General features: G+C 42.8%; 1 protein-coding gene across 1 annotated transcript in view; it reads left to right on the top strand.

Moving 5' to 3' along the window:
- The first annotated feature begins 265 nt into the window (after positions 1–265).
- The window catches only part of WIPF3 (WAS/WASL interacting protein family member 3), an 89,559-nt gene continuing 62,390 nt past the window's right edge, over positions 266–27,434 (top strand). The window contains exon 1 of the mRNA XM_089669876.1: positions 266–391. The gene's annotated coding sequence lies outside the window, so the exon portion shown is untranslated. The remainder of the gene's footprint in view (positions 392–27,434) is intronic.

Here is a 27,434-nt window from a genome sequence, read left to right as displayed (position 1 = left end):
GGGACAGCTGGGAGGTATGTGTACAGTGTGCGGAGCCAATCTCACTATGATAAACGATGATCTCTGATTGGATGTTCTGCCACACTTCTGTCCAACCACTTTACTTATGCAAGTCATGCCTAATAATCTCTTATCTGTCATCAGGAAAGTCCTGATAGCTTCCAGTGAGAGCGGACATTCCGGTTAGGGAGGAGAGCTGGAGTCATGGCTGGGAGTGATCGCCGTACACCACCATACGACAGGTGTCACTGACTCCTCTGACATAGGGATCCGCCCCCCTCTACTCTCCGCCCACTACTCACTGCCGGCTCCGCCCACAGATCACACAACTCTGCTGACCGCGGAGGACACCGAGAACGACTCCCGGAGATCAGAGAGCAGCGCTGTACAGGTCAGTGTCGGTGTCAGTGTATGTCAGTGTGTGTGTGAGCGCAGAGGAGAGAATACAGGGGGACAGACTACTAGAGGAGAGACTACGGGCACTGTCACCTGCCCCGGACACAGGCCACCGACTTCTGTACACACACTGCACCCCGCCTGCCTGCCTGCCTGCCTGCCGAGGATTGTCCTTCGGAATGTTCCCTGGGAAGGGTCCTGATCGCCTATAATCAACAAACTGCTTTCTGTGTGTCACTGCCTGTCATCTGTCATACTTATGTGTCTAGAGAGCTACAAAGTAGAAGTACCCAGGACAGGAGTCACCTGAGCATTACATGGATGCTTCATACAGCACAGCCCCTACAATTATTATTGTTCACACTGTCATTATTAGTGTGCTTTTTGGTGTTATTCAAAGTATTTTAATGCTGTGGCTACTTCATAAACAGCAGAACTAAGATCCTGAAATTATTATTATTATTATTATTATTTTTGCTCTAGCTACTTCAGACACAGAAGAACTAAGGTCCTGATATTATTATTATTATTATTTATTTATATATTTATTTATTTTTTGCTATAGCTACTTCAGACACAGGAGAACTAAGATCCTGATATTATTATTATTATTATGATGATGATTATTTTTTTTTTTGCTATGGCTACTTCAGACACAGAAGAACTAAGATCCTGATATTATTATTATTATTATTACTATTATTATTATTTATTTATTTATTTTGCTATGGCTACTTCAGACACAGGAGAACTAAGATCCTGATATTATTATTATTATTATTATTACTATTATTATTATTATTTTTGCTATGGCTACTTCAAACACAGAAGGACTAAGATCCTGAAATTATTATTATTATTATCATTTATTTATTTATTTTGCTATGGCTACTTCAGACACAGGAGAACTAAGATCCTGATATTATTATTATTATTTGCTGTGGCTACTTCAGACACAGAAGAACTAAGATCCTGATATTATTATTATTATTACTATTATTATTATTATTATTTTTGCTATGGCTACTTCAGACACAGAAGAACTAAGATCCTGAAATTATTATTATTATTGCTATGGCTACTTCAGACACAGAAGAACTTAAATCCTCGAATTTATATATATAATAATATTATTATTCATAATAATAATTCCAGGATCGCAATTCTGCTGTTTATGAAGTAGCCATAGTAATAATAATACTATGAATATAATAATAATTCTAGGGTCTCTAAGAGCTGTGCAAATACTTTTTTCCTATGGCTATTTCTTTCTTTCTCTCTCTCTCTATCTATCCATCTCTCTGTATTTCTCTCGCTTTCTTTCTCTCTCTCTCTTCTCTCTCCTCTCTCTCTCTCTCTCCATCCCTCTCTCTCCATCTCTATCAATCTCTCTGTCTTTCTCTTGCTTTCTCTCTCTCTCTTTTCTCTCTTTATCCATCTCTCTCTATCCATCTCTCTCTATCCATCTCTCTCTATCCATCTCTCTTTATCCACCCCTCTCTCTCTATCCATCTCTCTCTCTCCATCTCTCCACCTCTCTGTCTTTCTCTCACTTTCTTTCTCTCTCTTCCCCCTCTCTCTCTCCATCTCTCTCTCTCTCTCTCTCCATCTCTCCACCTCTCTGTCTTTCTCTCGCTTTCTTTCTCTCTCTTCTCTCTCTTCTTTCTCTCTCTTTATCCATCTCTCTCTCTCTATACATCTCTCTCTCTCTCTATCCATCTCTCTCTCTCTATCCATCTCTCTCTCTGTCTCTCTATCTATCCATCTCCGTGTCTTTCTCCCGCTTTCTTTCTCTTTCTTTCTCTCTCTCTCGTTTAATATATATATTGTTTTTATATAATTTTAATTTATTTTGATTATTTCCTTTTATATTTGTTTTGTTTTGGTTTTTTTTGCAATGGCTTCTTCAGACAGCAGAATTAAAATCTTAGATTTATTATTGTTACTATTTTTATTTTTTTGTATTGCTATGGCTACAGCTGCAGTAGGACTGTGATCTTAGAAATATTATATTATTATTTTCATATTCTTTTTAATGTGCAAGCTGCATTCACATCTGCACAATCTAGGAACATGTGCATACCTGGAACACTCAAAAGAAAAAAAAATGTGTTGCAGTGCCATTAAATGTTAATGGAAGCCCAAACCTGGCATGGAAACGCACAGTAAAAAAGTGTGCTAGGGTCTACACCCAAAAATAACGGTGCAAGAGCTTTTTCGGGGGGCGTTTGTCGTACATAGGGCAGCCCATTTGAAATGAATGGACTGTCCTATGCATGTTGCGTGAAAACACAAAAAATAAGTATTTGTGCAATGCAGCGGTGTAAATGGGGATAGTGCAGCATAACTGTGATCCTGGCATGATAATGATGATGATCCAAATTATTATTACTTTTTATGTTAATTACCATGTCCCTGGCAAACACAACTACAACTACTCCCTCTTGTAGGGAACCTGTTGCAGATGTGACATGCATGGTAGCACACTGGCTAAATGGTTAGCACTTCTGCCTGGCAGTACTAGTACTCCAGAGACATGCTGGTAGGTTAATTGGCTCCTGTCTAAATTGGCCCTAGTATGTGTAAGTATGAATGTGGGTTAGGGACCTTAGATTGTATGGCCCTTGAATGTACAATATACAGTTGTGGCCAAAATTATTCAACCCCCAATGCTGTAAAGGGGTTTAGGGACTATAGTGTACATTTGGAATTGTATTCAGAATCAAATCCTACAAGGACGTTGTAACTACCCAAATGCAACTAAAATGACATCAATTGTTTATGTAATACAGTAGTAAATGGTTCTTATGTGGTTTCTTCATTGCCACAATTATTCAACCCCTTAAAGACTACCACTCTGAAGAACAGAGGTTCATACAGGTGCTTTCCATCAGGTATTGAAAACACCTGTGGATGTCACCGAGCAGCAATCAAGCATAATAAGCACCAATTAGGCAGCTTTAAAATGACTGTGATACTCAGCTCCTTCTAGACATTTACTGGTGTGGTTACAAACATGGTGAAGGCAAGAGAATGGTCCAGGAAGACAAGAGAAGAGGTGATTTCTCTTCACAGGAAGGGCAATGGCTATAAGAAGATTGCAAAGATGTTAAACATACCAAGAGACACCTTAGGAAGCATCATTCGCAAATTCAAGGCAAAGGGCACTGTTGAAACGCTACCTGGTCGTGGCAGAAAGAAGATGCTGACTTCGACTGCTGTGCGCTACCTGAAGCGTAGAGTGGAGAGAAGTCCCCGTGTGACTGCTGAGGAACTGAGAAAAGATTTGTCAGATGTGGGTACAGAAGTTTCAGCCCAGACAATAAGACGCACACTGCGTAATGAAGGCCTCCGTGCCAGAACTCCCAGGCGTACCCCCTTGCTGTCTCCAAAGAATAAGAAGAGTCGACTGCAGTATGCCAAAAGCCATGTGGACAAACCACAAAAGTTGTGGGATAGTGTTCTGTGGACTGATGAAACAAAATTAGAACTGTTTGGGCCCATGGATCAACGCTATGTTTGGAGGAGGAAGAACAAGGCCTATGATGAAAAGAACACCTTGCCTACTGTGAAGCATGGTGGAGGGTCAATCATGCTTTGGGGCTGTTTTGCTTCTGCAGGTACAGGGAAGCTTCAGCGTGTGCAAGGTACCATGAATTCTCTTCAGTACCAGGAGATATTGGATGGAAACGTGATGCAGTCCGTCACACACCTGAGGCTTGGGAGACGTTGGACCTTTCAACAGGACAATGATCCCAAGCATACCTCCAAGTCCACTAGAGCATGGTTGCAGAGGAAAGGCTGGAACATTTTGGAGTGGCCATCGCAGTCACCAGACTTAAATCCGATTGAGAACCTCTGGTGGGACTTAAAGAAAGCAGTTGCAGTGCGCAAGCCTAAGAATGTGACTGAACTGGAGGCCTTTGCCCATGAAGAATGGGCGAAGATACCCGTAGATCGCTGCAAGACACTTGTGTCAAGCTATGCTTCACGTTTAAAAGCTGTTATAACTGTAAAAGGATGCTGTACTAAGTACTAAGATTGAATGTCACTTGGGGGTTGAATAAAACTGATAATGCTGTGAGCACAGAAAAGACATTTGTGGTTATTTCATTATAACTGTTATGTTATATTTGTCTGACCTACAAGTGCCTCTTTAATGTAAATGTAAGCAAGATGACTGAATGATCAAAAGCAATGTCAAACTGGCCAAAACACTCAATTTCAGTGGGGGTTGAATAATTTTGGCCACAACTGTATATGTAAAGTGCTGCATAAATTGACAGTGCTATATAAGTACCTGTTATAAACAAATAAAATATTAAATATATAAACTCACCAGCCACTTTATTAGGTACACTTGTTCAATTGCTTGGTAACACAAATTGCTAATCAGCCAATCACATGGCAGCATCTCAATGTATTTAGGCCTCTAGATGTAGTGAAGATGACTTACTGAAGTTCAAACCGAGCATCAGAATGGGGAAGAAAGGGGATTTAAGTGACTTTGAAAGTGGCATTGTTGGTTCCAGATTGGCTGGTCTGAGTACCGTATTTTTCGCTCCATAAGACGCACCTGACCATAAGATGCACCTAGGTTTTAGAGGCGAAAAACAAGAAAAAAAAATATTCTGAACCAATGGACTGCAGACATAGTACAGGAGATGACCAGAGACTGCGGACATAGTACAGGGGATGACCAGAGACTACAGACAGTGCAGGGGATGACCAGAGACTGCTGACCTTTGGGGAGGGAGGGGGAGCGGGTACCTGAAATTGACAAGTACCCGCTCCCACTTTCGCAGAGTTGTCCTTCCCTCTTCTTCCCGCGCCGGCTTCTGTGACAGCCGGTGCCCACTGCGCATGCGCGAGAAGCGCTGCGCTTTGTGAATGGCCCGGCGTCTTCTGGGACCTGTCATGTGTCCCAGAAGACACCGGACCATTCACAAAGCGCAGCGCATGCGCAGTGGGCACCCGGCTGTCACAGAAGCCAGCGCGGGAAGACTGTACAGTGCTGGAGCGAGGAACAGGTAAGGCCCTGCAGGAGAGAACAGCTGAGTGGCCGGCCCGGTATTCTGACATGGTGGCGGCAGAAATACCGGACCGGCCGCTTTATATTCGCTCCATAAGACGCACTGACATTTTCCACCCTTTTTTGGGGGAAAAAAGTGCGTCTTATGGAGCGAAAAATATGGTATTTAAAAAACTGCTTATCTATTGGAATTTTCATGCACAGCCATCTCTAGGGTTTACAGCAGGGGTCTCCAAACTATGGCCCTCCAGGTGTTGAGGAACTGCAAGTCCCATGAGGCCTTGCAAAACTCTGACAGCCACAGGCACAGCTCCTAGAGGCAGAGGCATGATGGGACTTGTAGTACTTCAACAGCTGGAGGGCCGTAGTTTGGAGATCCCTGGTTTACAGAGAATGGTCCGAAAAAGAGAAAATATTCAAAGAGCGGCAGTTGTGTGGACGAAAATGCCTTGTTGATGTCAGAGGAGGATTGCCATTCAATTTCAGCTGCTACATTCCGATGGTAGGGATAGAATTTGGCATAATCAACTTGAAAGCATGGATCCATCCTGCCTTGTATCCGAGGTTCAGGCTGGTGGTGGCGGTGTAATGGTGTGCGGGATGTTTTTCTTGGCACTAGTACCTAATAAAGTGGCCGATGAGTGTGGGAAATGCAGACTGTATACTTCACACTGGATCTGTCCCCCACTTTTCTAAGCTCTGTCTGGGAGAGAGGCAGTGAATCTCTGCTTGCGCTCCTGTATAGGTCCCCCTCCAGTATTATTTGTTGTCTCTGTCCTCTGATTTTCTAAGTGACATAACTTTGGGAAAGAGATATGAAGTCAGAGATTACATAACATTTGAACTCTTTCCAAGCAGTTCTATATTTAAAATGTTTGTTTTCATGTTCTATAATTAACAAAGGAATCTAGGGTCAGAATATAGGAGGCTATGTATACCATCTTCACCTTGTGTGTGTACAAATATCTTTACCCACATTGGGTTTTTTTTAACTCAAAATCCACTAAGCAATATTAGCATTTAACTGACTACATAATATTAACCGAGATACAAGTTCAATGAAACAACAATCCCTTATGTGAAAGGGGGTCCTACTAACCGGGGGAATTAGTGGTTGGCATGGTAAGGAAGAGAAGCATGCTAAGTACTGTGTTGCAGCAACACTTTGCAGACTTCTATGGGAAGTCATCACAGCTTTCAACAGATCTCTATGGGAAGGCAAAGGACAAGGTGGAGTGTATATTGTATATGTATTTATGTATCTTTATTGCAGCAGGTGTGCACAGTCTGTTGCATTAGGGTGTGCACCCCAAAGCTCAAACACACATTCACATGAGTGTGTCTGTGTGTGTATATGTATGTGTATATATATATATATATATATATATAACACAGTGTATACTGTATATACATTCAGACATACACACTCTAAGGCTCTATGCACACTGGATTTAAAAAATCTCTGCACCCAGAGGAGTTTAGTGCGCACAAAAAACACTCCAAAATGCTAGTACAAAAAAAAACACTCACAATTGGTGTTTTTTTGTTCCGTCAAGAGCACTGGCATTTTTTTTAAGCCAGTGTGCATGCAGCCTTATAAATATATGCAATAAAGAAGGAATGAGTGAGTGCTAAAAGTCAGTGAGCAGCTAAACACCAAAAGGTACCAAAAACCTCAGAAAATTAACAATAAAATAGCAGGGTGTAGCGCTTAAAAGCTGTATGATTTATGCAGACCCCCTATGAGTAGGTGCCATCGCACAAAACGCGTCAGCGAGGGGCTACAGTACTAGGACACCACGCTGCCGGCACCATATCGGTCCCAGCAGCCATCTTGGGTCACCATACTGGTCAGTGATTTTTGTTTATCTACCTGGCTAATAAAGCACTCTCTGTTCATATGGTATCACACTATTGGCCTCCTTTTTTCTGAGCTCCTTGAGCTCCTACTATCCATAGAGGAGGCGAGCCATCCATGGGCAGCTGATGTCGATTTAAGAGGGGCACCAGACCTGACCAGACCTTTAAAGGGGACACTCTGGTTCTTTGAGATTGATATCTCTAAATGCGCAGTGTGATTGCGCATCTGGTGAGTGTGCAGTCTTTACACTTTTCCTTATCACCAATCATTTGGACCAGTCATTTGGATCCGGAAGATCTTTAGGCACCTTTAATATTTTGACTTATACCTGACACCGTGCACATGGCGAGTCACTGATTAGTGACGCAATACATCTATTTACATGCGTTTGCACTATGTCACTTTGTCACCTGTTTTTTAGAACTGTTATCATATATTGATGTTTTTGTCATGTTTATAAGCTGCTATTGAGGCTTGACATGTTATATGATGCATGGTTTCCTTTATCATATCACGATTATCAACTTTTAAGCACTACACCCTTATAAATAAATGTAAACAAACCTTTAAAAATGTATAAAAACATGGACGGTCTTAGCAAAGCTACTGTTAGAAGTCACAGGGCCCCATACAGCCAGCCTGACAGCCCCCTCCCTTCCCAAAAAAAACAGTTTACTTTGCTTCAGTTATGCATGAACACAGCGAGTGATCAGCACCAATCATTCATTGTGTTAATTCAGGAAAGGAAGGGGCTGGTAAATGTGACATATTTACCAGAACCTTCCCCCACTCTCCATCCTGAAGGATCCTATTGTGTGCTGTCTCTGCAGCAGATGAAAGACAGTGGGAGGGAGAGGAAAGCTGCTGCAGAGAGAGCCATACAGGGGATCGGTTCCAGTAATTGCCCCTCTCTGCATGCCAGTCACCTTCCCTGCCCACATCCGATTCACCCAGCTGCCTGGGCCACCCTGCTGGCCTGGGCCCCATAGAGTAGGACTGGTGGTACCTCCTTATCCACGGCCCTGGTGCCGTGTCAGTCAGGTTGGTGTCAGTGGGGTAGTGGACAGTGTCTGTAGTTTTTGTTTTGTTTTTTTTTTTCATTTTTTTATTTATTATAATTTTTTATTATTTTACTTTTTAATTATTTTTTACAATATTTTTTTTTACATTGTTTTTGGAGACCTATTGGGGCCTTTGGTGAGACAGAGAAAGGGACTGAGGAAAGAGATTCCCCAGTTCCTTTCTCTGCAGTCTCAGCTGCACTGGACAGTGAATGAATGGTAAGTGCTTTGTGCTGAGTGGCTTTTGGATCATTCACAAACTGAAGCCTAGTAAGTACAGTTTACTAGGCTTCAGTTATGAGTGATCAGTACAGATCATCTACTGTGTTTATTCAGAAAAGGAAGGGGCCAGTAAATTACCTATTTACTGGCCCCTTCCAGCGCTCTCCATCCTGAAACATCCCCTGCAGCAGCCAACGGGAGAGGGGGAAGCTGGCAGCACTGCAGGAGTAGGGAAAAGAGGGACACGGGGGGGGGGGGACCAAAGCAGCAGGGGGACCCTGTGCCATACGGGGTGATTAGGATGCGCATGCTTAATAATGTGTATGTGCTGAAGGTGTTCTTCTCATGTAGGTAACTTCATAAAATGGAAAAGAAAGGACTGAAAGTAAAACCAATTTCTCCCATTAGGTCATTGTGTGTGTGGGGGGGGGGGGAGGGCATCTGCATTCCTCTAGGCAAGTGGTGGTCAACTTTTTTGTTATCAGGGCCATACGTACAGCCCTTGACATCACCAAATGTCAATACAATATTTAGTGAGCTGTCAGAAACTAGAAACATGCAACAAGATCTGATCAAAGGATAAAGATATGCTACAAGAGATGGTCAGAGACTGTAGTTCCACTACAGGAGACTGCAAACATGCTACACGAGATAGAGACTGTGAGATGTGCTATAGGAGTTGCTGGAGACTGAGGACTTGCTTCAGGAGACAGCCATAGACTGGAGAGGAGACATTGTAACATTAGACTGATAGAGATCAATAGTGGTTATAAAGTATCAGTGGAAAACCATACAAAAAGCAAAGGGTTAGGACACAGAGGAGGAAATACATTAAACCATTTTATTTAACTGCTAGAAGCCAGTCTAAAGTTTTTTTGTTCCTTCTCTGGCCTGAATAAGCATCTTGGTGAGGAAAACACATAATGGGTGCACAGTGGGCTCCTATCACATTGGAGACCATAAAACAGGCAGGTGACCTGTATTTTTACCCCCTCCCACCCCTCCCCCGGACTGCCCACTTACAAGCAGACATGGTACCACTTGGATGAGAGCATATTGAAGCAACTGTGATGCTTTGCATCACAATGCAGCAATTTTTAATTCTACGGTGGATATAAAAAGTTAACACACCGCTGTTAAAATGTCAGGTTTCTGTGATGTAAAAAAATTAGACAAAGATAAATCATCTCAGAGCTTTTTCCACCTTTAATGTGACCTATAACCTGTACAACTCAATTGAAAAACAAGATGAAATCTTTTTTGGGGGGGTAAACATAAAAAAGCTAAAGTAATGCGGTTGCATAAGTGTACACACCCTCTTATAACTGGGGATGTAGCTGTGTTCATAATTAGGCAATCACATTCAAAATCATGTTAAATAGGAGTCAGTACACACCTGCCATCATTTAAAGTGCCTCTAATTAACCCCAAATAAAATTCAGTTCTAGTATGTCTTTCCTGACATTTTCTTGGTCACATCCTACAGCAAAAGCCATAGACCGCAGAGAGCTTCTGAGGGTTCTCATTATTAAAAGGTATCAGTTAGGAGAAGGGTACAAAAGAATTTCCAAGGCATTAGATATACCATGGAACACAGTGCAGACAGTCATCATCAAGTGGAGGAAATATGGCAGAACAGTGACATTTCCAAGAACTGGACGTCCCTCCAAAATTGATGAAAAGACGAGAAGATAACTGGTCTGGGAGGCTGTCGAAAGGCCTAGAGCAACATTAAAGGAGCTGCAGGAATATCTGACAAGTACTGTCTGTGTGGTACATGTGACAACAATTTCCCGTATTCTTCATATGTCTGGGCTATGGGGTAGAGTGGCAAGACGGAGCCTTTTCTTACGAAGAAAAACATCCAAGCCTGGCTAAACTTTGCAAAAACACATCTGAATTCTCCCAAAAGCACGTGGGAAAATGTGTTATGTTCTGATGAAAACAAGGTTGATATTTTTGGCCATAATCTTAAAGATATGTTTGGAGCAAACACAACACTGCACATCACCACAAAACACCATACCCACAGTGAAGCATGGTGGTGGCAGCATCATGCTTTGGAGCTGTTTTTCTTCAGCTGGAACTGGGGCCTTAGTCAAGGTAGAGGGAATTATGAACAGTTCCAAATACCAGACAATATTGGTACAAAGCCTTCAGGCTTCTTCTAGAAAGCTGAACATGAAGAAGAACTTCATCTTTCAGCATGACAATGACACAAAGCATACATGCAAATCAACAAAGGAATGGCTTCACCAGAAGATGAAAGTTTTGGAATGGAGCAGCCAGAGCCCAGACCTGAATCAGATATAAAATCTGTGGGTGATCTGAAGAGGGGTGTGTACAGGAGATGACAGATTTGGAGTGTTTTTGCAAGGAAGAGTGGGCAAATATTGCCAAGTCAAGATGTGCCATGCTGATAGACTCATACCTACAAAGACTGAGTGCTGGAATCAAATCAGAAAGGTGCTTCAACAAAGTATTACCGTATTTTTCGCTCCATAAGACGCACCTGACCATAAGACGCACCTAGGTTTTAGAGGTGAAAAACAAGAAAAAAAAATATTCTGAACCAATGGACTGCAGACACAGTACAGGGGATGACCAGAGACTGCGGACACAGTACAGGAGATGACCAGAGACTGCGGACACAGTACAGGAGATGACCAGAGACTGCGGACACAGTACAGGAGATGACCAGAGACTGCGGACACAGTACAGTAGATGACCAGAGACTGCAGAAATAGTGCAGGAGATGACCAGAGACTGCAGAAACAGTACAGGAGATGACCAGAGACTGCGGACACAGTACAGGAGATGACCAGAGACTGCAGAAACAGTACAGGAGATGACCAGAGACTGCGGACACAGTACAGGAGATGACCAGAGACTGCGGACACAGTACAGGAGATGACCAGAGACTGCAGAAACAGTGCAGGAGATGACCAGAGACTGCGGACACAGTGCAGGAGATGACCAGAGACTGCGGACACAGTGCAGGAGATGACCAGAGACTGCGGACATAGTACAGGAGATGACCAGAGACTGCGGACATAGTGCAGATGACCAGAGACTGCGGACACAGTGCAGGGAATGACCAGAGACTGCGGACACAGTGCAGGGGATGACCAGAGACTGCGGACACAGTGCAGGGGATGACCAGAGACTGCGGACACAGTACAGGGGATGACCAGAGACTGCGGACACAGTACAGGGAATGACCAGAGACTGCGGACAGTGCAGGGAATGACCAGAGACTGCGGACAGTGCAGGGAATGACCAGAGACTGCGGACACAGTGCAGGGAATGACCAGAGACTGCAGACAGTGCAGGGAATGACCAGAGACTGCGGACACAGTGCATTGAATGACCAGAGACTGCGGACAGTGCAGGGAATGACCAGAGACTGCAGACAGTACAGGGAATGTCCAGAGACTGCAGACAGTGCAGGGGATGACCAGAGACTGCTGACCTTTGGGAAGGGAGGGGGAGCGGTTACCTGAATTTGACAGGTACCCGCTCCCACTTCCGCGGAGTTGCCTTTCCTCTTCTTCCCGGGCCGGCTTCTGTGACAGCCGGGTGCCCACTGCGCAGGTGCGAGAAGCACTTCGCTTTGTGAATGGCCCGGCGCCTTCTGGGACCCTTCATGTGTCCCAGAAGACACTGGATCATTCACAAAGCGCAGCACATGCGCAGTGGGCACCCGGCTGTCACAGAAGCCAGCGCGGGAAGACTTTATATTCGCTCCATAAGACGCACTGACATTTTCCCCCCTTTTTGGGGGGGAAAAAAGTGCGTCTTATGGTGCGAAAAATACGGTAGTTTAAGGGTGTGCAGACTTATGCAATCATATTATTTTAGTATTTTATTTTTACTTCCCTCCACGTAAAAGATTTCAGTTTGTTGTTTAACTGAGTTGTATAGTTTATAGGTTACATTAAAGGTGGAAAAAGTTCTGAAATGATTTATCTTTGTCTCATTTTTTTACATCACAGGAACCTGACATTTTAACAGGGGTGTGTAGACTTTTTATATCCACTGTACATGCTGAGTTGGATAGGTGACAAATTAACCCCCACCCCCCATTGGTGGTCATTACCTAATCACACGCTCCTGTGCCACTCCTGTTCTCCACAAACCTGGACGTTCCTGGTCCTATGGGTGGAGACAATGCTGTCCACAGTACAGTCTTTATTTCAGTGGTTGGTGATGGAACACAGAGAACGTTTCTGTGCCTGGTACCACGCTGCCACTCTGCTGCTCAACTGGTGGCCAACAGCTCACAGGCCACAAGCAGAGGGCCAGCAGTCTGTTTGTTGGACACCAGGGCCCTAAGCCATGCAGGTTGTGCCAATTGTTGATTTTTACATGCCGGCTATGAGCAGTGTCTGCCGGTAAAGCACATGTGCACAGTATGTATGTAAACATTAGCACACATGTGCAAGGCTTCGTTCACACAGGGTGATTACATCCGTGGACTGTTAGTGGGGTCTTAATATTGGAATAATACGCACATCCAGGGTGCGTTCGGGGCCATATACCCTCATCCATATGGATGTCATTTTGGGAGCATCAGCTGTGTTCATGTGGCCTCTGCGTCCCAGTTGACAACAATGGGACTGACAGTACAGGGATGTATACAACACCTGTGCATCCCCATGTAGATAAAACGTGGCCCTGCACTGGACATGGATGTAATTGCCCTGTGTGAACAAGGCCTACATAATGCCAGTATGCCCCCCCCCCCCCCCCTCCCCTTGAACATGGATTTTGAGTGTTGTTGTTTTTTTTTTTGTTTTTTGTTTAAATCCCTCAATGCTGCTTGAAAGTACAGATTTACAGTTGCAAGAAAAAGTATGTGAACCCCTTGGGATTACGTGGAGTTTTGCATGAATTGGGCATAAAATGTGCTCTGAACGTCATCTAAGTCACAACAATAGAAGAACACAGTCTGCTGAACATAATACTACACAAACATTAGATGTTGCCATGGTTTAATTGCACATAACATGTAAACATTCACAGTGCAGGGAGGAAAAAGTATGTGAACCTTTGGACTTAATAACTGGATGACCCTCCTTTGGCAGCAATAACCTCAACCAAACATTTCCTGTAGTTGCAGATCAGACCTGCACAACGATCTGGAGTAATTTTGGACCACTCCTCTTCACAAAACTGTTTCAGTGTAGCAATATTCTTGGGATGTCTGGTGTGAATCGCTCTCTTAAGGTCATGCCACAGCATTTCAATTGGGTTGAGGTCAGGACTCTGACTGGGCCACTCCAGAAGGCGTATTCTGTGCTGTTGCAGCCATTGTTTTGTTGAATTACTTGTATGCTTTGGGTCATTGTCCTGTTGCATCACCCATCCTCTGCGGAGTTTCAGTTGGTGGACAGATGGTCATATGTTTTCCTGCAAAATGTCTTGATAAACTCTGGAATTCATTTTCCCATCAATGACAACAATCCGTCCAGGCCCTGAGGCAGCAAAGCAGCCCCAAACCATGATGCTCCCTCCGCCATGTTTTACAGTGGGGATGAGGTTTTGATGTTGGTGTGCTGTGCCTTTTTTTCTCCACACACAGTGTTGTGTGTTCTTCCCAAACAACTCAATCTTGGTTGCATCTGTCCACAGTATATTTTGCCAGTAGTGCTGTGGAACATCCAGGTGCTCTTTTGCAAACTTCAAACGTGCTGCAATATTCTTTTTGGACAGCAATGGCTTCCTCCGTGGTGTCCTCCCATGTACTCCATTCTTGTTTAATGTTTTCCTTATTGTAGATGTGTCAACAAAAATGTTAGCATGTGCCAGAGATTTCTGTAGGTCTTTAGCTGACACTCTGGGATTCTTCTTTACCTCATGCAGCATTCTGCGCTGTGCTCTTGCAGTCATTTTTACAGGACGACCATGCCTAGGGAGAGTAGCAACAGTGCTAAACTTTCTCCATTTGTAGACAGTCTGTCTTACCGTGGACACATGAACATCAAGGCTTTTTGAGATACTTTTGTAACCCTTTCCAGCTTCATGCAAGTCAACAATTCTTGATCGTAGGTCTTCTGAGAGCTCTTTTCTGCGAGGCATGGTTCACATCAGACAGTGCTTCTTGAAACCAGTAAACCCAAAACAGGTGTGTGTTTTTTAAGGGCAGGACAGCTGTCATCAACACATCCAATATCATTACACTGGTTGGAGTCAAGGTTGGCTCAATCCTGGCTCCAATCAGCTCTGGGAGCTCATTAAGCTAGGGCCTCACATACTTTTTCCTCCCTGCACTGTGAATGTTTACATGTTATGTGCAATTAAACCATGGCAACATCTAATGTTTGTGTAGTATTATGTTCAGCAGACTGTGTTCTTCTATTGTTGTGACTTAGATGACGTTCAGAGCACATTTTATGCCCAATTCATGCAAAACTCCACGTAATCCCAAGGGGTTCACATACTTTTTCTTGCAACTGTAAATGTAAGAACTTATATGGCCACACTGTATATTGAGAGTGGCATTTTTTTTGTCCATGTGCAATGGCGCTTAAATACAGTCAAGTGAGTTGTGCCTAATTTAGGGTAAGGGATAGTATGAAAACCTGCATGGTACAGCAACTGATAAACTGGCTATATCTTTAAAGTGTTACTAAACCCAGGACCCTGCATTCACTTTATCCGGTCTCCCACAGTACATTGAAGTGCAATTATTTTAGTAAATATAAATGGCTAAATACCTTTTCTCATCAGCAGTTAGAGCAGTCTTGTGATTTCTATCAGTGTCCAGCAGAGCACTGGTTAAAGCTTGTAGGAGGAGTATTCATTCTGCTCTAGGAAGATGCAGGACCCCTGAACTCTGTTTGGACAGTGCTGATTGGCCCTGTGCTGATCACATGCACTCTCCCAAGAACCCCCCCCCCCCTCTAGAAATACACACCAAACTGAGCATGTGCAGAGTGACTCCACACAATGTGTCTTATCAGGAGATAAGAGGGGGACACTGGAAGAAGTGGAGGATCAGAGAAGTCAGGATCAGATAGCGTTTTTATGCAATGCAGAAGATTAACCCCTTAGGTTCCACAGTGAGTATAACATATACAGACTGATTTTACTATTGTGGTTTTAGTAACACTTTAAGTAAATTTAAAAAAGTCTGTTGACATGTTGGCTCTGTAATCTAATGCTTCTACCTCTGTGCTTGTTCTTTCCATAGTAACTACCTGCTGAAATTGCTGAAAGCAAAAGGAAGCATACTGTGACATAAATAATATGTTCCCCTACATGGGCCATGGTCTAAAAATAATGACTGGCAGAGGTAGCAGGAAACAAGACCTGTGTATTGTCAGTTGCTAATGCAGGTGGACGCACAAACGTTTTTCCACACCATGTTTCCTCATTCCGTCTATTCTAGCAGTTTGTTCTCTATTAACAAGTAGATGGAATGTAGAATTCCTCCTTGGTGTGTGGAAGGGGCACTCTGCAGTGTTACCTGTGGCATACAGGTGATCACTGCCCCTGAACATACAGAATGACCTGATCAGAATATGTATACACATGTATGAAAATGGTTCAAACAGGACAAAACACATTCCCTGCAATATATAAAGAGTGTTGTAGATGCTATTTAGAATCCTGTCTTGTCTCCGCACACAAATGTCAGTGCATGTGGCAGATTCGTGTAGCAGATTCGTGTACATGGACCTCCATACCTAAGCCCTGTGGGTGGGGTGAAATGGATCAAGAGGACGTGGCCTGGACGGAGCTAGGCTGAGGCTGCTCTTATTTGTAAGATATATAGTGCAGCGCTAAAAACAAATAATACAATAGATATAAAATAGACAACCACCTCTTATGATGTATATAAAAACGGTTCAAAGATATCAAAATGACCAATATAACTGTAAACAAGGTGCGTAATTGGTGTATAAATAGCAACAAATGTCCTTAACGGCTGTGTAGTGTATTAACAAACACATCCACTAACTCTGTAATGCACACTGCTAATGAAAGTCCAAAAAGTGAAAATGGTGATGAAACCACAAATAAATTGAAAGAAGGTGACTTGATAAAATTCCAGTGACATATACGATCCGGTGTCGTACAGGAATGATGGGTAAATTGCACACTCACCAGAGGCACAATATAAATGCGCGTTTATGTCATATGCAACAGAGGTCCCCTTGATCCTGGGTAGGATTTAGCCTGGAATGGATAACTCCTCAGTGGGTAATGGAACATCTAGAGGTCCCCTTAAAGGCCTGGCTATGGACGGGATCTGCTGGATACAGCTCTCCTCTGAGCCCTGGGATGGTCACCAGGGGGTCCTGGGGGTTAAGTGTTCGATGCGGAGCAGAAAAAAGTATTTTGATCAAAATTGGGTACATTTATTGGAGATCAAGGTTAAAAGTAAAAACACACTTTAAAGGTACTGTGGTAAGATCAATCCTTATGAGTAAAATGTAGAATGCAGCATAAAACTGTAATGTACACTGACCAGCTGGTAGTAATGGGTGGCCGCTGGACCTCCGTGATCCGGCAGCGTGACGTCACGGCTTGCAGGTGCTCCTCCTTTACTTACTTTGAGGCTGCTCTTACTATGCCAATCATCAGGTTGTGTTGGTCTGTGGCGTTTGGGACATCTCTATTTACTGTATTTAGCCAGTCAGTGTGGTTATGTGATTGGGAAGTCTTTCCCTCCCCTGGTATAAAAACCCACTTAGGCACCATACTCACTTGTGCCACTTCAATTATATAGTATAGTAAAGCACTCGAATGCCTCATCCATATATATCAAATATATCAGAAAAAGAATAAAATGTTGGACTTTGCTGGCATTGAAGGGGAACACACACATGTACTGTATATATAACAAAATACACATTGTATTTATTATACAAAGGAATCATCTTAAAACCTTCATAGATAAGTTAAAAAGTGGGATTACTCAATAATTCAAATACTTCCTACTGCTGACTCACTCTACCACATAGTGGAAATAAATATATCAAATTTGAATATATTCCATGTACAACAGTAATCGTGGGAGTCCTCATGAGTCAACGCGTTTCTCTTGTGCTTCCTCAGGACACATGAGATTCCAGCAGAGGTTACTATATAAGAGAACAAAATAATGTTTGATGTAGACAATAGATATAAAATGTACATAAGGGGTGTGTATGTGTGTGTGTATATATATATATATAGCTATAACATTTAAGATATTCACTATTGTATCTAGAGCTATAGCACCGCCTTGTTTGAGTATATGTCCACAATGTGAGTGCTCCCCTTGGGCGGGTACTAGAGCACATAGGAGGATAGGCAATTGATCATTCGCAATAGAGCTTATTGTATAACATAAAATGCGTGTTACAATGCCATATAAGATATAATAAACCATACTATAGAACATGATGCGATTATTAGAAAGGGTTAAAATAAACCAGTTAGTAGGCACAAAGCAAAAGTTAACTATTAACCATTTCAATGGTCGCATCATGTTCTATAGTATGGCTTATTATGTACCTGTTAAATCCCAACAAGCAGCAGAGACGTCCCTATGGTTGTTGTCACCCGGTGTGGTAACACTTGGTGACACCTCCTCCGACGATCCCCGCAGAATGGATCGGATCTGCGGATTGAGCATAATGGAGCAGACTCCGATCCATTATGCTCAATCCGCAGATCCTATCCATCCTGCCGGGATTGTCAGCTTTCTTTACAACTTATCTTTTCTTGGAGCAGGTCCGGGACCACTGCGCATGTCCCGGTTTCAGGCACGATCAATCGATGATAGCAGTAGTTCTATCATCGATTGATCATGCCTGAAACCAGGACATGCGCAGTTGCTTCAGGGGGACATATCTACATGGGAGACACATCTTGCCGATACACCGGTGTCACCCCGCAGGATCGTCCGCATGCAACCTATACGGGGTGACACCGGACCCACTCCAAGAAAAGGTAAGTTGTAAAGAAAGCCGACAATCCCCGATTGTCGACGATCGTCGGCTTGCTTTACAACTTACCTTTTTGTGGAGTGGGTCCGGTTTCATCCCGTGCGGTTAGTGTCACCCGGTGCGGACCACACCCCCCGCACCTGCCTTGGAATACCACTGACAAGCAGTAAGGCCAGCTTGTTCACAGCTCAGTATACAGAACAGATGGGGCGGCACAGTGGCTTAGTGGTTAGCACGTCTGCCTTGCAGTAAAATGGGTCATGGGTTCGATTCCTGACCATGGCACCTCCTGCATGGAGTTTGCATGTTCTCCCTGTGCTTGCGAGGGTTTATTCCAGGTGCTCCGGTTTCCTCCCACACTCCAAAAGACATGCTGGTAGGTTAATTGATTCCTGTCTAAATTGGCCCAAATATGTGTATGTATGAATGTGAGTTGGGACCTTAGAGTGTGCGCTCCTTGAGGGTTAGGGACTGATGTGAATGTACAATATATATGTAAAGTGCTCTGTAAATTGACAGCGCTAAATAAGTACCTAAAATAAATAATAATAAATAACAACCAACATGCATATCAGCACCACTGATAGGTGAAGTATTGTCCCTTAGAAAAAAAGATATAAGGGGTTAGCAAAAATACTTCATATGAATCCAGCTAGTCTGGAGCTAATTCCTATCCATGGACCAAACTTCTACAAAACATACCTCCTATAATATGTGCAGACTCCTAGTACTTTCATCACGGGAGAAACTTGTGCAATTTTCATAGAGACTTTACAGTGTGACTTGATGCGACTTTGGATGAGTGCAACTTTGGCTTTGACTAAGGACGATTGTTTGTGCTGTACAAAGTCGCACACAAGTCGCATGCATAGCATTCAGATGTGACTTTGAAGGGTTTACATTGAAGTCTATGGCTCTCAAGTTGGACTAAAGTACCAAAGTCGCACAGATATGGATGGTACTCATTGGGAAACATGGAATGCAACTTGTCCAAAGTCGAATGACAAGTCGCTCAAGTGTGAATGGGCTCTTAACCACTTGGCAACCGCACTATAGCCGAATGACGGCTACAGTGCAGCTGTCCATTTCTGGGAGGGCGTCATATGACGTCCTCCCAGAATGTGCCCTCCCACGCGCCCCCAGCAACGGGCACCCAGCGATCTCCGGGATTGCTGTGTCCTATGGACACAGCTGATCACGTGATGTGGTAAAAGGCCAATCACAGCATGATCAGCTGTGTCTAATGACACTGCAGATCGCAATGTAAATACGGATGCCGGTTATTGGCAGCACTTTCCGCACGCTGTTACAGCGTGGGGAAAGTAATGCTGAGAACTGGCAATTGTCAGCGAAGGGATCGGCACTAATCATCAGGGCACTGATGATCAGTGCCCAGCTGTTCCCCCCATCTGTGCCATCCGTCAGTGCTAACAGTCAGCTCCGCTCATCAGTGCCGCCAATCAGTTTCCATCATTGCTGCATATCAGTGCAGCAGCATCAGGGCCGCCTATCAGTGGCCATCATTTCTGCATATCAGTGCAGCATCACCAGTGCTTTCTCATCGAATCCCAAAAGTGCCACCTCATCAGTGCAGCCTATCAGTACTGCCTATCCGTGCCACCTCATCAGTGCCCATCAGTGGAGCCTCATCAATGCACATCAGTGACGGAGAAAAATTATATTATAATAGAAACAAAGAAAACATTTTTTCAACTTTTTTTGGTTTATAGTGCAAAAAATAAAACCCCCAGCAGTGATTAAATACCACCAAAAGAAAGCTCTATTTGTGTGAAAAAAAATGATAAAAATGTCATATGGGTACAGTGTTGCATGACCGCGCAATTGTCATTCAAACTGAAAGCTGAAAATTGGCCTGGGCACGAAGGGGGTATAAGTGCTTGGTAGGCAAGTGGTTAAAGGGATGCCATGACTGGGCGGAAAGGGGTTAATATTCCACTAACTATATAGAATAGCTTTTCTTTTGTATTAATGTTTCCTTTAATAGGTGTTCTTGCCTTTGGAATAAAATACATCCGAGAACATTTTGTACCAGTTAGCAGCTGTGGAATGCCTTAAAGATGTTTGCTAATTATTCATATGCATGAGCTGCACAAGGTGCTGATAGACATAATTCAATGGAAAGGTATCAATATGCCCAGCTGGGGGTCCCAGTAATTACCTTCAATGTAATCGCCGCTGTTTCAGCGTCCCTGTTGGGAATTATTGTGTACTTTATGTGAGAGTATAACTGCACAGCACTTTACAGGGAGGCAAGTGCTGTCTAATAGAGAAGCATTATTGCTTTCAGAAATTGTTACGGTGAATGTATCCAGGGGCTCTACTCTATCATCCCTCAGTTCAAGCTCATATCAGCAAATGTATAATTAATGGAGCCTTTTGAATAATCTAGAAGGCATAATGCTTTGTAGTCAAATATATGGGAGAGTGGCTTTTAATACTTTTTTTAAGTATACTGTATGTAAACCCAATCACAGTAATAAGCTGCCAATTCAACATCTCAATGCCATTTCAACAGTCATTTCAATATATATTTAATATGCAGCTTTGAATAAATAATATTTATTGATCCTGCCATGAAGGTCCTTGTTCAGGCATTTCCTGTTATAGGGTGACACAGGTATGTCACCATCTCCCAACCCATGCTCCTGTGTTTTCACCCTGTCAAATGGGCTTTTATTCGAGAATACAAGTGGCTGCTTTAGCATGCATTATGCAGGATTGGCTTACCTGTTGTCCCCATCAGCAAGTGTGCCCTTAGAAATGTAATTTACCCATCAGTGGACTGTATTAATATAGACAGGAAGTGGCTGCTAAGATGCTGCAGGAGATTAGCAGTACTGAGATACAACTACCCCCAGTTCACATCTATGCAGTTTCCAGTGGCTGCATTTGCTGGGGCACAGCAGCCGATTCAGTTGAATGGGCTGCTGTACCTCCTGAAAATGCAGGAAAAAGGTCTCTGTGCCTCTTCCAAAAACGCTGCTGCAGGGAAACCGTTGTGGTTCCCAGTGCATGGGAATGCCATTAGGATTATTGTTACCCCCATGCATCTCCTAAGCAGCATTACATTTTTCTCTGCAGGTGCGGGAAGATGTGCAATTACACAACTTCCAGCACCTGTGGGATGTGAACCTAGCTTAACCCCCCTGGTCACATGAAGCCCGACCGTGCGACTTATGCAGGCTATAGACGGGGAGAAAACTGGCCTTTTTTTTTTTTTTTTAGAAAAACAAAAAATCGGTCGTTCAATCAGCCAACGTTACCACCATTGGTAAAAAAAAGTCGGCTGATTTTCGTCCCGTCTAAGGCCGACAATTATATAGAATATGCAGAAGAAGAAATAGAATGTGAATAAGAAAAAGTTGCAACATTGTATCTATTTGTATCCATTTTGGATACAGATGTTTCTATTCGGATACAAATAGATACAATGTTGCGATACTTTTAAATGTCAAATATAATATCGGACTGAAATTCTTTTTTTTTCTTCTGCTTCTTCATATTCTATTTCTTCTTCTTTATATTCTATTTCTTCTTTTTATTCATATTCTGTTTCTTCTTCTCATTCATATTCTATTTTTTTGCCTTTTCTTCTTTTCCTTCTTCTTTCATGTCACTGCTCATGCGCATTTTTTAAAATCGGAAACAGATCGGCAGATTTGTCCATCATTGCCGCGAAAATCGGCAGAACGACAAATTCGGCCGATTATTTTCCTGCAGGACCGATAATCAAAAAGGGCAAAAATCACTAAAAACGGCCGACCGATTACTGCACTAACGATCCGAAAACCGTACGATTTTTTTTTCAGCTGTTTTTCATCCCATCTATGGCCCGCATTACAGTGAAGTCGCATGATTTCAAAGTCGGGTGACATGCCAATTTCAGGTGCAATTTACAAGACATCTGACACAGATGTCTATGCAAACCTCACCAAAAGTAATGCATGTACTACTTTAGAAATCGGTGTGGCTTCGACCAAGTCGGAACCGCACCGATTTGACTGCTCTAATTGTGGACAATAGGGTGCGACTTGGCATATGATTTGCAGGTCTCATGGCATGGAAATCGCACCCAATGTGACCCGGGTGTTAGGGCCGATTTACACCATAGAAATGCAGCTTGGATGCGTGCCAGATGCATTTCTGTATGCACATTATTAATGCGTTTTTTATGCGTTCCGGTCAGTTTTTGATGTATTTCGGTTAATTTTTCCCCCTCTCTTTTTCTTCAACTTAAATAAGGACATGTGTGTTCTGGTATGTTTTTGGTGCGCTCTGGTTTTTCTCTGTGGAACTGGAACACAGAGGAACTGACTGTGTGAACTATGCCATTGGAATCCGTGAAACCTACTATCAATGTGTTTTTGAGCAGAGAACAAAATGCACTGGACTGCATGTGGTGTGAACTGGCACTTAACCCCTTGACGCCGACGTCACACAAATATGTGGCCTCACAGAACTTGGAATTTTTCCGTGGGGCCGTATATTTTTGTACCTGTCTTTGTGCTGGGAGCACGCCGCACTGCACGCTCCCAGCACAAAGACCGCAGTGTCACTAAGAGGCCCAGATCCCATTCTAATGATCGGGACCCGGGACTCCCAATTCCGGGTCACATGATTGCTGTGATAGCCTCTGATTGTCTATCACATGGATCAGTCACTGTGCAGCCCAGCCCCCTTGTTTTTTTCTCTCTCTATGAATGGAGGAGAGAGATACATTGTATCTCTCTAACTCCTGGCATAGAGGGAAAAAAATGTTTGTAAAAAAAAGATAAATAAATATTAACAAATCAAACAAAATGCGCACTATTGTTTCTGGGCTCTACTACGGGTACAAACAACAAATAACATACACATATATGGTATCGCTGCGATCGCCAAGAGCTGGAAAATATATTTTGAGTTGTTCTTTGGTGGTAGGTTATGGTAGTAACAAGAAACACACAGCTAAATAAAAAAAATTTTTTTTTTTTTTTCTATTTTGGGCCAGTTTTCCTTTGATAATAAAAAAAATCAGGAGATATCCATTACCATTTACCACCAAATGAAAGCCCAATTTGTCCTGTAAAAAAACACAGTATAATTAACCTGGATGTACAAAGTAGTTGTGATGATATGTATGGTATTACTAACACATTTGTTTTACCCTTAGGCGTGAAGGGGTTAAGGATGGAAAAAGGTATCAACAAGTATTATAGATGTGTGTGTGAGTGTGTGTATGTATATATATATATATATATATATATATATGTGTGTGTGTGTGTGTGAAAGACGTTTATGATACACAATGTCTAAAGCGTATTTAAAGCCAAAAACAAACGTAGTATATTGCAGCTTACCAGTCCCTAGCTGTGGTTGCAACATTAGTTTTCATTTTTCTTTCCTGAGAAGATTTTCATCAAGTACAGAAAATAACTATTGATCTTGCTAGAAATGCCTTGTCCATGTCAATGTGAATGTAAAGCACAAACATCCTTTTCTTCCTTAACTACTAGTCCCATCAATCCAACATGTAATAGAGATAAACAAAGACAGTCATGTATGAAGTCCCTGTTATGTGATAACCGTGGCTCCTTTCATAGATACAGTGGAGAAATGAGTGTAGGCATTAAGGCAAAGGAAGTGTATTATTCATTATTGTGCATTAGCACAATGCACGGCAACACACCTACTCTATGTGCGTTGCACTACAATGCCATTCATTATTCAGTGGAACCCAGAATGCAATGCACTGCTGTATACGGTATATACATTACGGCGTGCTGTGTTTTTAAAAAAGGGTCATGCATTTTTTTTCACATGTTGTGGTGCATTGTCAGCCCATTCATTATGAATTAGTTGCATTAAAACACAATGCACATTAAAGCATGACATAGCATGTGACAAAAGCTAACATTTAAGTGTGAATGTACTTTTAATCTAAGCAGCCTACCTAATAAATTCATAGATAAAATAAAGTTCTATCAATATTATCTGAACATGTTAGGGTTTTTTTTTCATAGTTCACAGAAGTCAATAGAACACATTTTAGCATTACTAAATAAATTTTTTTTCAAGACAAAAAAGATTTGAAAAAACAACTGCTCCAATCTCTATCATGTGACTTTAAAGTATTTTTTTTTTTAATAACAGACATGTCATACTCATACAATAGCTTTGCACAGATCGGCCCCGATCTGCCTCTTCTCAGGTCCCCCATTGGTGCTCCTGGCTCCTCTTCTTCTCCGTGTGCCACCATAGCAAGCTGCTTCCTATGGTGGTACATGTGCCTGCTTGATCCCAAGCTGGGCTGTGGGTGTGTCTATGCTCCTTTATCACTGGATTTGATTGACAGCAGTGGGAGCCAATGGATCCTGCTGCTCTCATTGTGTCCAGTGAGGAGGGAGAGAGAGCAGTGCAGTTGCACTTAGGCACAGTTCTGTCTCGAGATTGGGCTCAGGTAAGTATTTAGGGGGTGCTGGGGGAGGAGGGGGGACTGACAATAGAAAGTTTTTACCTTAATGCAGAGAATGCATTAGGGTAAATAAGCTTCAGCCTTTACAACCACTTTAAAACTAGGCATAGATGACATATTCAGTGGCTACCAGGTGCATTGTGAATGTTTGACATCATTAGACACTGAAGAGAGTCTGACTGCACACATATACTTGTAAAATTAGAAACTATATACTGTAAGAAAGCAAGATTATTAAGACATTATTAGTGCCTAAATCTTAGATGGAAGCCCCGCAGCACATACAGTTTTTAATCAGATATTTAACTGTTGTATAAGTTGTGAAAGTATTTCTTTCAGCATCTGAAGAAAAGTCACCAGGTAGGGCTGTTTCATCATTCATCTATATACTGTATGCTCAGCTGTATGCTCAGCGGACCTTGGAAGACAAATAATCCTTTCAGGGATCCTGAGAATGGGCTTAAAGGAAATTTGTACTTGTCCTGTATTAGGAGAGATGACAAGATTGCTGGACAGAAATCATCATAAGGTGCCAGTATTTACTGTCCTGTGCTCTTCTGTTGCCCCTCTATGATTCCTTTGCAAGTTGCAAACTGAAAGTCTTAGGCCGGCCATAGATGGATCAAACTTTGGCCAGTTCAACAGGGACTGGCCGACATTCGATCCATCTATGGGCAGGCTGATCGTACCCAAGTCAATCCATCGATTGACTTTGGTACAACCAGCCTGTCAAATTTTTTACATACCATTAATGCCAGCAGCTATAGCTGCTGGCAGTAATTATTGTGTTCTGCTGGCTGGGAAGACTTCCCACTGGCAGAATACAATGCGAGAGGGATTCCCCCCTCAACACTGACTGTGTTGGATCAGGTAATCGAGCAATCCTTCCAGTTATGGAAGGAAAGAAAATCCATTCATCTATGGGCCACCTTAAAGGAGAAGTACAGCCAAATCTTGTTTGGCTATACTTCTGCTGTGGATCACAGGAGTGCAGTTCGTTTTGCACTCCTGTTACCCGTTTTCAACCAATAGCGGGCTAAAGTCTGCTGTCGGCTGACATCACTCAGCTGGTCCAGGCTGGGAAAAGATTGTGGCCATATGGCCGGGATCCACCCAGGAGCCTGGACCAGCACCTGGCTCAGCCTCTTAGCGATCCGTTTAAAGCCTGAGCCAGCAGCTCCAGCCCTCTGCACAGCCCAGTGCTGGGGAGGCAGAGCAGACAGTGGTGTCTGATCGCTCAGTTCTCACCCTTAGAACCAGCGGGGTGGTTCTCCATGCTCGTAATCCGAGTGTTTCTTCTGTCTGCTGGCATTGTAGCAAGGAAACTGGCAATCTTTTCCACCTTTTTTTGAGCTTGCCAGTACATTGCACCCTTTTGGAGAGAGGTCCTTGCCCTTCAATGGCTACTTTGCGGATTCCTATCCCATTTGAGCCCATTCACTTTTTGTTGAGCCTACCTTTTTCAGACCTCTTTAGGTTTGCAAAGAAACTTTCCTCTCACGTTTTAATGGTGGCCAAGAGAACCATTCCCATACATTGGCTTTCTTCTATGCCCCCTACGCTATTGGAATTCATGAAGGTTATAGCAGAGATTAGAAAAATAGAGTACCTAACTGCTTTACACTCTAATTCTGTTCCTGCATTTGAAGGAGTTTGGGACTCATGGGATACTCATACCTCTTGTCTGAAATTGATTGCCATTTCACTGTGCTGTATTGACATTGTATGTACCTATGTACCTCTCATCGATGAGCCTGTTTTTCTGGGTTTTTTTTCCTTTTCTCTCTTCTACTGCTTTGTGTTTACCCATGCAACCTGTTTGTTGTAAATGTTTGAAAATCCATAAAAAGTTAATTACAAAAGAAAAGAGTCGGCGGGGAACAGATGCAGCATTGGATCAATGCTGCATCTACTTGGGTAAGTATGATTTAAAAAACAAAAACATACTTCTCTTTTAACCTGCATAGGGCTCAGTAATCCCTTTCTGCTCCCCATGTAATGGTGCTTGGGCCTTGTGATTGGCTGCTGAGACAATGAATTGCGGGGAGGCCATTTCCAGAATTACTAAATTTAGTCTATTTAGTTAGCCGATCAATGTTATCACCTTAAATCCAAACTTTTGTCATTGGCCAACACTGTTCAATACTCTACTGCTGTTCTCGAAATCCAACATCATGAAAAGACCAGGAAATACAATTAGTAATAACTCAGGGAGGAATCAAGCAGTCAGATATAAAGGTTCACAGTGGCTCATTGTGGTTAGCGGGTCTTGCTGTACAAGCCATGAATTAGCACTTAGCGATCACGCTTTTTCAGGATTCAGTAATGGCTCTGCAAGTCATTCTGACTCCAACTTGTATTTATGGAATCCCAGGGAACGACTCCCTATAGAAACCTCTGTTTTATGCCAGTCACTGCAGAAGCCATCTTGATGGGGTCATTGTTT

The sequence above is a fragment of the Staurois parvus genome, unplaced genomic scaffold (genome assembly GCF_062004578.1).
Source record: "Staurois parvus isolate SC_StPar_1 unplaced genomic scaffold, SC_StPar_1.0 ptg000082l, whole genome shotgun sequence".
Classification (NCBI taxonomy): Eukaryota; Metazoa; Chordata; class Amphibia; order Anura; family Ranidae; genus Staurois; species Staurois parvus.
The sequence above is the reverse complement of the archived record's forward strand: the minus strand, read 5'-3'. Positions and strand labels throughout refer to the sequence as shown.